The sequence below is a fragment of the Orycteropus afer genome, unplaced genomic scaffold, assembly GCF_000298275.1.
Source record: "Orycteropus afer afer isolate SDZICR_OR568_19922 unplaced genomic scaffold, OryAfe1.0 scaffold00408, whole genome shotgun sequence".
Taxonomy (NCBI): domain Eukaryota; kingdom Metazoa; phylum Chordata; class Mammalia; order Tubulidentata; family Orycteropodidae; genus Orycteropus; species Orycteropus afer.
In genome coordinates this window covers 2,101,170-2,112,864 of record NW_006921995.1, presented here as the reverse complement: position 1 = coordinate 2,112,864, position 11,695 = coordinate 2,101,170, and the positions used below count along the sequence as shown (strand labels likewise).

At 37.4% G+C, this 11,695-nt stretch overlaps 1 non-coding gene across 1 annotated transcript; it reads right to left on the bottom strand.

Annotated features, from left to right (window-relative positions):
* Positions 1–187: 187 nt before the first annotated feature.
* LOC122151368 lies at positions 188–294 on the bottom strand. Its single transcript, XR_006164123.1, has one exon. It is a non-coding gene; the product is annotated as a U6 spliceosomal RNA (small nuclear RNA).
* Between the last annotated feature and the right edge of the window lie 11,401 nt (positions 295–11,695).

Below are 11,695 nucleotides of genomic sequence, written 5' to 3'. Positions count from 1 at the left end.
CTAATAGCTAATGATCATGAGCATTTCTTCATATGTTTGTTGGCCACTTGAATATCGTCCATGGTGAAGTGTCTATTCATGTCTTCTGCCCATTTTTTAATTGGATTGTTTGTCTTTTTGTTATTGAGGTGTTGGAGTTTTCTATAAATTCTAGAGATAAGTCTCCTGTCAGATATGTCAGAAGCAAAAAAATATGGAATGCTTCACAAATTTGCATGTCATCCTTGCATAGGGGCCATACTAATCTTCTCTGTATCATTCCAATTTTGGTATATGTGCTGCTGAAGTGAGCACTGGCTGCCCTTCTTGCAGGACAGATTTGTTGGTTCTTCTGGCAGTGCATGGAATTCTTCAGCAACACCACAACTCAGAAGCATCAACTCTTCTTTGGTCTTGCTTATTCATTGTCCACCTTTCACATGCATATGAAGTGATTGAAAATAGCATGACTTGTAAAGAAATCTTTTGTTGAACATTTACCCAGCACAAATTTATTTGCTTTCTTAACTACTGCTTCCATGCGTATTGATTGTGCGTCCAAGTATAAAAAATTCCTGATTACTTCAATCTTTTCTCCATTTATCAAGATGCTGCTTATTGATCCTGTTGTGATGATTTTTGTTTTCTTTATGTTGAGGTGAAATCCATACTGAAGATTGTAGTCTTTAACTTTCATCAGTAAATGCTTCAAGTCATCTTCATGACAGTAAGCAAGATTGTGTCATCTGCATATTGTAGGTTGTTAACAAGTCTTCCTCCAGTCCCAATGCCTCATTCTTCTTCATTTAATTCAGTTTCTCAGATTATTTGCTCAACATACAGATTGAATGATTACGGTGAAAGGATAGAACCCTGATACAGACCCTTCCTGATTTAAAACCATGCAGTATCCCCCCATTGTCCAGGTTCCTCTTATCACAATTAAATGTTCTGGAATTCCCTTTCTTGTCAATGTTATCCATAATTTGTTATGATCCACATAGTCAAATGCCTTTGCATACTCAATAAAACACAGGTAAATGTCTTTCTGCTATTCTTTTCTTCCAACCAAAATCCCTGTGATATCAGCAATAGGATCTCTTGTTCCACATTCTCTTCTGAATCCAGCATGGATTTTTGGCAGTTCCCTGTTGCAACCATTTTTGAATTATCTTCAGCAAAATTTTACTTGCATGTGATATTAATGATATTGTGGCATTTGACTGTTAATCAGAAGGTTGGCAGTTCAAACTCACCTGATACCCTGAACAAGAAATATGAAACAATTTCCATGGAAGCAGCAGTCAAGAAATCAGATGTCTTATTGTACTGGGAAAATCTGATGCAGAAGAGCTCTTTAAAGTGTTAAGAAGTAAAGACGTCACTTTGAAGACAAAGATGCACCTAACCCAAACCATGGTTTTTATATTGCCTTATAAACATGTGAAACTGGACAATGAATAAGGAAGGCCAAAGAAGAGTTGATTCCTTTGAATTATGGTGTTGGCAAAGGATACTGAAAATACCGTGGAGTACCAGAAGAATAAACATATCTGTCCTGGGAGAAGTATAGCCAGAATGCTCTTTGGAACCAAGAATGTTGAGACTTTGTCTCTCTTACTTTGGTCATGTTGTCAGAAAGAACTGTTCACTGGAGAAGGATATCATGCTTGGTAAAGTAGAAAGGCAGCAAAAAAATGGAAGACCCTCAAAAAAATAGATTGACACAGTGACTGTGACTATGGGCTCAAGCATAACGGGGATTGTGAAGGTGGCATATGACCAGGCCATGTTTAATTATTTTATACACAAGGTAACTGTGAGTCAGAATCAACTCAAGGGCCCCTAACAATGACAACAACAATCTTTATGAAATAAGACTGCCACATCTTTCTCCCACAGAATGGCCACTGAGTACAAACATCTGACTTTCCAATTAACACCCAAGCACTTAAACACTGCAACAGCAGTACTTCTTTAAGAGATGGTTTAGATGGAGTCACATCATGAGACTAATATAAGGAGAGAAATTAAAAAAAAAAAAACTTCTTGAGGTATCAAGAACTTTAAAGTAAAGTTTACTTTAAACTACTTTAAAGTACAAGATACAGCAGTGAGTTATAGGACATTTTTATTGTCTAATGTTTATAATAATTACATGTTGTTGTTGTTGTTGTTATGTGCCGTCGAGTCAGCCCTGACTCATAGCGACCCCTCCTTGGGTTTCCGAGGCAGTATCACTACGGAAGTAGGACTGCCCAACCTTTCTTCCGAGGAGTGGCTGGTGGGTTTGAACCGCCAGCCTTCTGGTGAGCAGTCAAGTGCCTTAGGCACTATGCTACCAGAGCTCACAAAAATAAAATGGAAACTTCATTTACATTTCAAATTTAAATAACAATAGCAGAAAAAATGTTTATGTCTAGATTATCACGTTATTAACAACCTCAGTTTTCAAAGGAGAAAACTGGCACATGAAGACATCAAGTGCCTTTGCAAATCACAATTATTTGGTGGAAAACAGAATAAATTCCACTTTTGTTTATTTGTTTGTTTTAAATTATCAGCATCAGGGTCCATTTTTTAAATCACTCTATCTCTATATTTGAGTATTCTGCTTAGGATATTAAAGTATTTTCTTATGTGTATTTATCAGTCATAGGAAAGTCTTCAGTGTCCATTTAAGAAAAATACGCTTCTATTTTGAAGAAACACCAAGAAAACTCAATAGCAAGATGGACAAGAGTAAGTACCTTCACTTTGAGCATAAGATGTATTGACTAATCATTTCCTGAATCATTACTAAGTGATGCTTCATAAAAATTCTTGACAACTTAGTCCTTTAAGCTGCAACAGATGTGAAATGATGAGGAATATACTCTTTTTTCTCCCTAAAGGCAATTGAAATTCAAATAATCAAAGTCAAAGCAAAGGCAAACTGATGATACTTAATTAAATGTTGATGCAACAGAAAGCCTTATACAATAATACTAAGCTGTTAAGAACAACAAAAAAATTCAAAGTGAAATCAGTAGCTATTTGGTGTTAACTGATTTCCATGCCAAGATTGAGGAGGATAAGTAGTAGGAAAAATTTCATACTGATAGTAACAAATGACTTTTAGGTAAATGTCACTCTCAACAAACAGTGCTTTTGCTAATTGCTTATTTTATGTTTTGTCACTGAGCAGAGTTGCATATTCTTCATGCAATTTATTAGGAAAACATTTACTTCAGCCTTTCTTGACTTTTCTGTGAAATAACAGTAAAATGCATTACTTCGTGGTACTTAAATTGAATAAAATGCTTTTACCAAAGTCATTCTATATTTGCAAAAAACCAATTTCTCACAAGGAATCAAAGTCCTCATAGAAAAAAAATTAACCACCCATTTTCGATATGGTTTGTAACAGATGCTTTCACAAGCAAAATGAAGCATATAACCCACAGATTTCACATAAAGAATTTGTCTGAAAATAATGTGAACAGCTGCCAAACTCCCTGGTTTTCCCAAGAGGCTCATACCAAGAAGCCCATTTCACCATTTGTACATCCCTCCTAATCCTTTTAACACCATCTTTCTATACACAGATACACACACACACAAACAAAGAGAGAGAGAGAGAGAAAGTATTGGAACCTTTGATAATTACTAGAACCTAACACTAATACCTAATGTTTTGAGAGATTCCTTAGAACTCCTGGAGCAATTTTCCTGTCTGAGTATGAAAATGGTAAATTATAAACTGTATCGAAGCACTGTTGAAGATCCACCTCTGATCCTTTTGCTTTACATTCAAAGCAGAAAAGTCAATTTCCATTTTCTTAATTTTAGTTTCCCTCAGATATAAAATTCTGTTTTCCAGTGATTTAAATAACTCTTCAGGAACTACAGCAGAGATTCTCACCTTTCCAAAGATGTTAATGTTCTTGTGAGGTGTCATCCACTTGGTTCTGACTTGTAGAGACCCTATGTGCAACAGAAATAAACACTGCCAAATCCTGCTCCAGCTTCATAATCCTTGTTATGCTTGAGCCCAGTGTTGTAGCCACTGTGTCAATCCATTTTATTGATGGTATTCCTCTCTTTCATTTACCCTCTGCTTTATCAAGCATGATATCCTTCTCCAGGGATTCATTCTTTCTAACAACCAGAGCAAATTAAAAGAGATGAAGTCTAGCCATTCTCACTTCTAAGGAGCATTCTGGATGTGCTTATACCAAGACAAATTTGTATGTTCTTCTAGAAGTCCATGGTGCATTCAATATTCTTCCCCAACTCCACAGTTCAAGTGCATCAATTCTTTTATGATCTTCATTTATTTGTCCAGCTCTTACATGCATATGAAGCTATTGAAAATATCATGTCTTGAGAAGGCACACCTTAATCTTCAAAGTGAAACCTTTGCTCTTTAATACTTTAAAAAAATTATTATAATTTCAGATAAATTTGCAGAGCAAATTCAGTTTCCTGCTCTTTAATACTTTAAAGAGGTCTTTTAAAGCAGATTTGCCAGTGCAATACCTTGTTGATCTCCTGACTGCTGCTTCCATGGGCATTGATTGTGGATCCAGGGAAAATGAAATCCTTGAGAACTTCAGTCTTTTCTCCATTTATTATGAAAATGCTTGTGTTAGTCTGGGTTCCTTAGAGAAGCAAAACCAATAAAGCTTAGAGAGAGAGAGAGAGAGAGAGAGAGATTTATCTTAGGAAAATGGCTCACACACTTATAGAAACTGGCAAGTCCCAAGTTCTTGGATCAAATATCAAGCTGGATGCTCTTCCCGACTCACACAGCTGCAGGGGCTGACGAGTGCAAGGTTGGCAGACAGTATACTGGCTGTTGACTCCCACGGATAATGATCCAAGATCTCCAGGCTGAATGGTGGATTGTTCACTCATGGACACTTACAGGCAGCACAACAAGATCCAGATCCACAGAGAAGAGTCTCTCATTTTCCCAGAATGTCCATATATGTATTGGAAGCAGGCTACACCCCTAGGGAATCTCCCTTTCAAAGAATTGGCTGCTCAAAATATATACATCCAACCTCATCATGGAAATAACCACATCACAACTGCTTAAACCACTCAGAATTGTGGCCCAACCAAGTTGATACACAACCCCAACTATCACAATGCTTATTGGTCCACTTGTGAGTCCTTTCATTTTCTTTACATTAAGGTATAATCCATACTGCAGGCTGAAATCTCCAATCTTCAACAGTAAGTGCTTCGAGTCTTTTTCATTTTGAGCAAACAAGGTTGTGTCATCTGCATATAGCAGGTTGTTAATGAGTCCTTCCAAGGATAGTGTTTTCTTCTTAGTGCTTAAGGTATTTGACTGTTAACCAGAAAGCTGGTGGTTCAAAACCACCAGCCACTCCTCAGAAGGAAGACTGGGTAATCTACTTCCATAGAGATACTGCCTTGGAAACACAAGGAGGGGTTGCTACGAGTCAGAACCAACTTGATGGCAGTGAGTTTGGTTTTTTGGTATTCAGGGAAAGGAGGTCTGGTAGTGCAGTGCCTAAGGCATTTGACTGCTAACAATAAGGTTGGTGGTTCAAACCTACCACCCACTCTGTGGAAGGAAGACTGGGTAATCTACTTCCACAAAGATTTACAGCCTCAGAAACCCAATAAGGGTTGCTATGAGTCCAAGTCTACCCAATGGCAGTGGGTTTTTCATGAAAGCATTTCTATTTTTATTCTCAGGTGATTAATTAATTACAAGGAAAAAGAAATTATGTATCCAGAATCATTTTTAATGAATTATATTTTATCCATTAATCTATATCTATATCCACTAATCTACATCTATAGACAATTGTACTCATGAGGAACCTGTACATAGACCAGGAAGCTGTTGTTCAAACAGAACAAGAGGATACTGCATGGTTTAAAATCAAGAAAGGAATATGTCAGTGTTGTATTCTTTCACCATACTTATTCAATTTGTATGCTGAGCAAATAATCCAAGCAGCTGGACTATATGAAGAAGAACATGGCATTAGGATTGGAGGAAGACTCATTAGTAACCTGCAATACATTGATGACACAACTTTGCTTGCTGAAAGTAAGGATGACTTGAAGCATTTACAGATGAAGGTTGAAGAATACAATCTTCAGTATGAGTTACACCTCAATATAAAGAACACAAAAATCCTCACAACTGGACCAATAAACAGCATCACAATAAACAGACAAAAGATTGAAGTTGTCAAAGACTTCATATTACTTAGTTCTATAATCATTACCACTAGAAGCAGCAGTCAATATATCAGATGTCATACAGCATTGTGCAAATCTGCTGCAAAAGACATCTTTCAAGTGCTGAAGAGCAAAGATATCTCCTTGAAGATTAAGGTGCTCCTGACACAAGCCATGGTATTTTCAATAACCTCATGTGAATGTGAGAGCTGGACAATGAATAAAGAAGGATGAAGAAAAGTCAATGTTTTTGAGTTGTGGTGTTGGTGAAGAATGCTGGAAGTGCCATGGATTGCTAAAAGAACTAACAAACCTGTTCGGAAGGAAGTGCAACCAGAATGCTCCTTGAAAGCAAGAATGGCCAGACTTCATCTCACCTACTTTGGTCATGTTGTCAGAAGGGACCATTCCCTGGAAAAGGATATCATGCTCAGTAAAGCAGAGGGTCAACAAAAAGGGGGAAGTCCCTCAACAAGATGGATTGACACAGTGGGTGCAGCAATGGGCTCAGGTATAGCAAGGATCACGGGGCTGACACAAGACTGGGTAGTGTTTCATTCTGCTGTACATAGGGTGGCTATGAGTCAGAGACAACTCAATGGCACTTAACAACAACATAGACACTTGAAAAAATAATATATATTATTCCATAAATAAAGATCATTGCTGTTGTCATTTGGTGCTGAGTAGATTCTAACTCATAGTGACCTTATATACAACAGAATGAAACACTGCCTAGTTCTGCAACATTCTCACAATCATTGCCTATTGTTGCAGTCATTCTGTCAATACATCTTATTGAGGACCTTCCTCTTTTTTGCTGACTCTCTGCTTTACCAAGCATGTTACCATTCTTCAGGGACTGGTCTCTTATAATAACATGTCCAAAGTACATGAGATGAAATCCCACCATTTTGCCATCTTCACTTCTAAAGAATATTCTAGCTGTACTTCTTCCAAAACAGATTTTTTCTTCTTTTGGATGTGCATGGTATACTCAACATTCTTCATCAACACCATAATTCAAATGAATCAACTCTTCTTTGGTCTTTCTTATTCATTGTCTAGTATTTGCATGCCTATGAGGTGATTACGAGCTCTGGTATCATAGTGCCTAAGGTACTTGACTGCCAACCAGAAGTCTGGCAGTTCAAATCCACCAGACACTCCTTGAAAGGAAGGTTGGGCAATCTACTTCCGCAGTGATACCACCTCAGAAACCCAAGGAGGGGTTGCTATGAGCAGGTCCAACTCGACAGCACAGAACAACAACAATAAAATGAGGTGATTAAAAATACTGACTTGGGTCAGTCACACTTTAGTCCTTAATGTGGTATTTTTGCTTTTGTTAGCACTTTAAAAAGATCCTTTATAGCAGATTTGCCAAATGCAATACATCCTTTTATTTCTTAATTTCTGCTTCCATGGACGTTGATTGGTGGATCCAAGTAAAATGAAATACTTGACAACTTAAATTTTTTTTCTTGATGTTACTTTTTAGTCCAATTGTGGGGATTTTCATTTTCTTTATGTTGAGGGGCAATTCACACTGAATACTGTAATCTTTTATCTTTATCAGTTATCATTTTTACTTTCTGCAAGCAAGGTTGTGTCATCTGCGTATTGTAGGTTTTTAATGAGTCTTCCTCCAATCCTGATTCTATGCTCTTCTTAAAATAGGCCAGCTTCTCAGATTATTTGTTCAGCATACAGTTTGAATAAGTATAGTGAAAGGATATGACTCTGAAGGTGTGCATGGAATTACAGTTGCCAATAATTTGTTATGATCCACAGGATTGAATGCCTTTGCATAGTCAATAAACATCTTTCTGATATTCTCTACTTTCAGCCAACATACACATGATATCAGTAATTATATCCCTTGTTCCACATCCTCCTCTGAATTTGGAATTGTGGCAGTTGCTATTGATGTACTACTTTGGTCAAAAAATGCAACCATTTTTCAATTATATTCAGCAAAATATTACTTGCATGTGATATTAACAATATTATTTAATAATTTTCATATTCCATTAGATCACCTTTCTTTAGAATGGGCACAAATATGGATCTCTTCCAGTTGATTGGCCAGGTAGCTGTCTTCCAAATTTCTTGGAGTAGACTGTCAATTTTCTTTGGTTCTTATTTTGTCCATTCCATGTTCGGACCACTAATGGATATTTGCAGTGGTTTCTTCTCATTTTGAGTCTTGCCATATCAACAAATGAACGTCCCAAAAGCTTTACTTCATCCACATAATTAAATTAACTCTATTTTGAGGTGGTAGCTCTTCCTTAGTCATATTTTGAGTTACTTCAAACCTAAAGGTCTCATCTTCCACTACTATATCATACAATATTCTGTTGTTATTCATAACATTGACACTGGCAAAATTTTTTCAGAATTAGGTCCTCCTTCCTATTCTCTCTAACTCTGGTGATGCAGTGCCTAAGGCATTTGACTGCTAACCAATTCAAATCCACTGGCTGCTCTGCAGAAAGATGAGACAATCTAGTTCTGTAAAGATTTACCATCTTGGAAACCCAATGGAGGTTAGCATGAGTTGGAATTGACTCGATACCAGCGGGTTTGTCTTTGGGTTTTGTGGTTCCTATTCTGTCTTAGTCTGGTAGCTTCACTGAAATCTGTCTACCATAGACTTCCCTGTTTGTACTTGAAATAGTGGTGGCAGAGCTTCTACATCACAGCAACATACAAGCTACCACAGTAGGAAAAACTAACAAATGATTGAATAAGGATTGTAGCCATAACAATTTTCAAATATTATGAAATATATGATATGCTGTCCCTTACTCTTCCCACCCCAATCCCCATAGCATCAGTACTATATTCTGTTCTTTTGTTGTTGTTCTTAGGTGCCATCGAGTCATCTCTGACTTATAGTGACCCCATGCACAGCAGAACAAAACACTAACCAGTCCTGAGCCAGATCCATGATTTTTGTTATACTTGAGCCCATCGCCATTGCCACCGTGTCAATCTATCTCCTTGAGGGCCTTCCCTTCTTTTGTAGACCCTCCACCTTACCAAGCATGACATCCTTCTCCAGGGAATGGTCCCTTCTGACAACATGACCAAAGTATGTGAGAGGAAGTCTGGCCATTCTTGCCTCCAAGGAGCATTCTGGCTGCACTTCCTCCAGGACAGACCTGTTAGTTCTTCTAGCACGCGATGGTACTTTCAGCATTCTTCGCCAACACCACAACTCAAAAGCATAAATTCTTCTTCAGTCTTCCTCATTCATTGTCCAGCTCTCACATCCATATGAGGCAATTGAAAACACCATGGCTTGTGTCAGGTGCACCGTAGTCCTCAAGGAGACATCTTTGCTCGTAAGCACTTGAAAGAGGTCCTTTGCAGCCAATTTGCCCAGTGCTGTACTTCGTCTGATGCCCTGACTGCTGCTTCCATTAGCGTCAATTGTATACCTAAGCAATGTGAAGTCTTTGACAATTTCCATTTTTTCCTCCATTTATCATAATGTTTCTTATAAGACCAGTTGTGAGGATTTTTGTTTTCTTTATATTGAGATGTAACCCATACTGTAGGCTATATTCTTCAATTTCCATCAGTAAGTACTTCAAGTCATCCTCACTTTCAGCAAACAAAGTTGTGTCATCAGCATATCGCAGGTTGTTAATGAGTCTTCCTCCAATCCTGATGTCACGTTCCTCATCATATAGTCCAGCTTCTCATATTATATGCTCAGCATATAGATTGAATGAGTACAATGAAAGGATACAACTCTGATGCATTCCCTTCTTGAGTTTAAACCATGTAGAGTTCCTTTTTCTGTTTGAATGACGGCCTCCTGGTCTATGTACAGATTCCTCATGAGTACAATTAAGTGTTCTGAAATTCCTATTCTTCTCAATGTTATCCACAATTTATTATGATCCATGCAATCAAATGCTTTTGCATAGTCAATAAAACACAATAAAACATCTTTCTGGTATTCTTTGCTTGGAGCCAAGATTCATCTGAAATCAGCAATGGTATCCCTCAGTCCACATCCTTTTCTGAATCCAACTTGTATTTCTGAAAGTTCTCTATCAATATTCTGCTGAAACCGTTTTTCAATTATCTTCAGCAAGATTTTACTTGTGTGTGATAGTAATGATATTGCTTAATAATTTCCACATTCTGTGGGATCACCTCTCTTTGGAATGGGTACAGATATGGATTTCTCCCAGTCAGTTGGCCAGATAGCTGTCTTCCAAATCTCTTGGCATAACCAAATGAGTGTCTCCTGTGGGGCATCTGTTTGTTGAAACATCTCAGTGGGTATTCCATTAATTCCTGGAGTCTTTTTCTTTGCCAAGTCTTTCAGTACATCTTTGACTTCTTCCTTCAATACCATTGGTTCTTGAACATATGCCACCTCCTGAGATGGATGAAGATTGACCAATTCTTTTTGGTACAGTGACTCTTTGTGTGCCTTCCATCTTCTTTTGGTGTTTCCTGCATCATTCAATATTTTGCCCATAGAATCTTTCAATATTGCAACTCGAGGCTTAATTTTTTTCCTCAGTTCTTACAGCTTAAGAAATGCTGAGTGTGTTCTTCCCTTTTGGTTTTCTAACTCCAGTTCCTGGGACATTTCATTATAGTAATTGACTTTGTCTGCTCAACCTGCTCATTGAAATCTTCTGTTCATCTCTTTTATATTGTCATTTTTTCCATTTGCTTTAGCTACTCTTTGCTCAAGGGCAAGTTTCAGAGTCTCTTCTGATATCCATTTTGGTCTTTTCTTTCTTTCTCATATTTTTAATGACATATTGCTTTCCTCATGGATGATGCTTTTATGTCATCCTACAATTCTTCTAGTTTTCAGTCATTGGTGTTCAATGCATCAATTCTTTTGTGAGAATAGATCAACTATTCTTTAGATGGTCTCTAAATTCAGGAGGGACATATTCAAGGTCATATTTTGTCTCTTGTGGACTTGTTTTAATTGTCTTCAACTTCAAGTTGAACTTTCATATGAGCAGTTGATAGTCTGTTCCACAATTAGCTCCTGGCTTTGGTTTGGCTGAAGATATTGAACTTTTCCATCACCTCTTGCCACAGATGTAGTCAATCTGATTCATGTGTTCTCCATCTGGTGAAGTCCATATGGATAACCACCATTTGTGTTGAAAAAAAGGTATTTGCAATGAATAAGTCATTGGTCATGCAAAATTCTCTCATGAGATCTCCAGAATTATTTCTGTCACCAAGGCCAGATTTTCCAATTACCAGTGATTCTTCTTGTTTCCAATTTTTGCATTCTAATCACCAGTAATAAGCAACACATCTTTATTCCATATTCAGTCCATTTTAGACTGCAGTATGTGTTTGTTTGTTTGTTTTATTTTGTATTTTGTCTTAAGGATTTAAATCAAGATATGACTTCATTCATGTCTCAGAAGAGGATCCAATGTAAACATATGCATTAAGAACCTCTTATGGTCTTGAGACATACAAGAAACATACATTGCTCTTC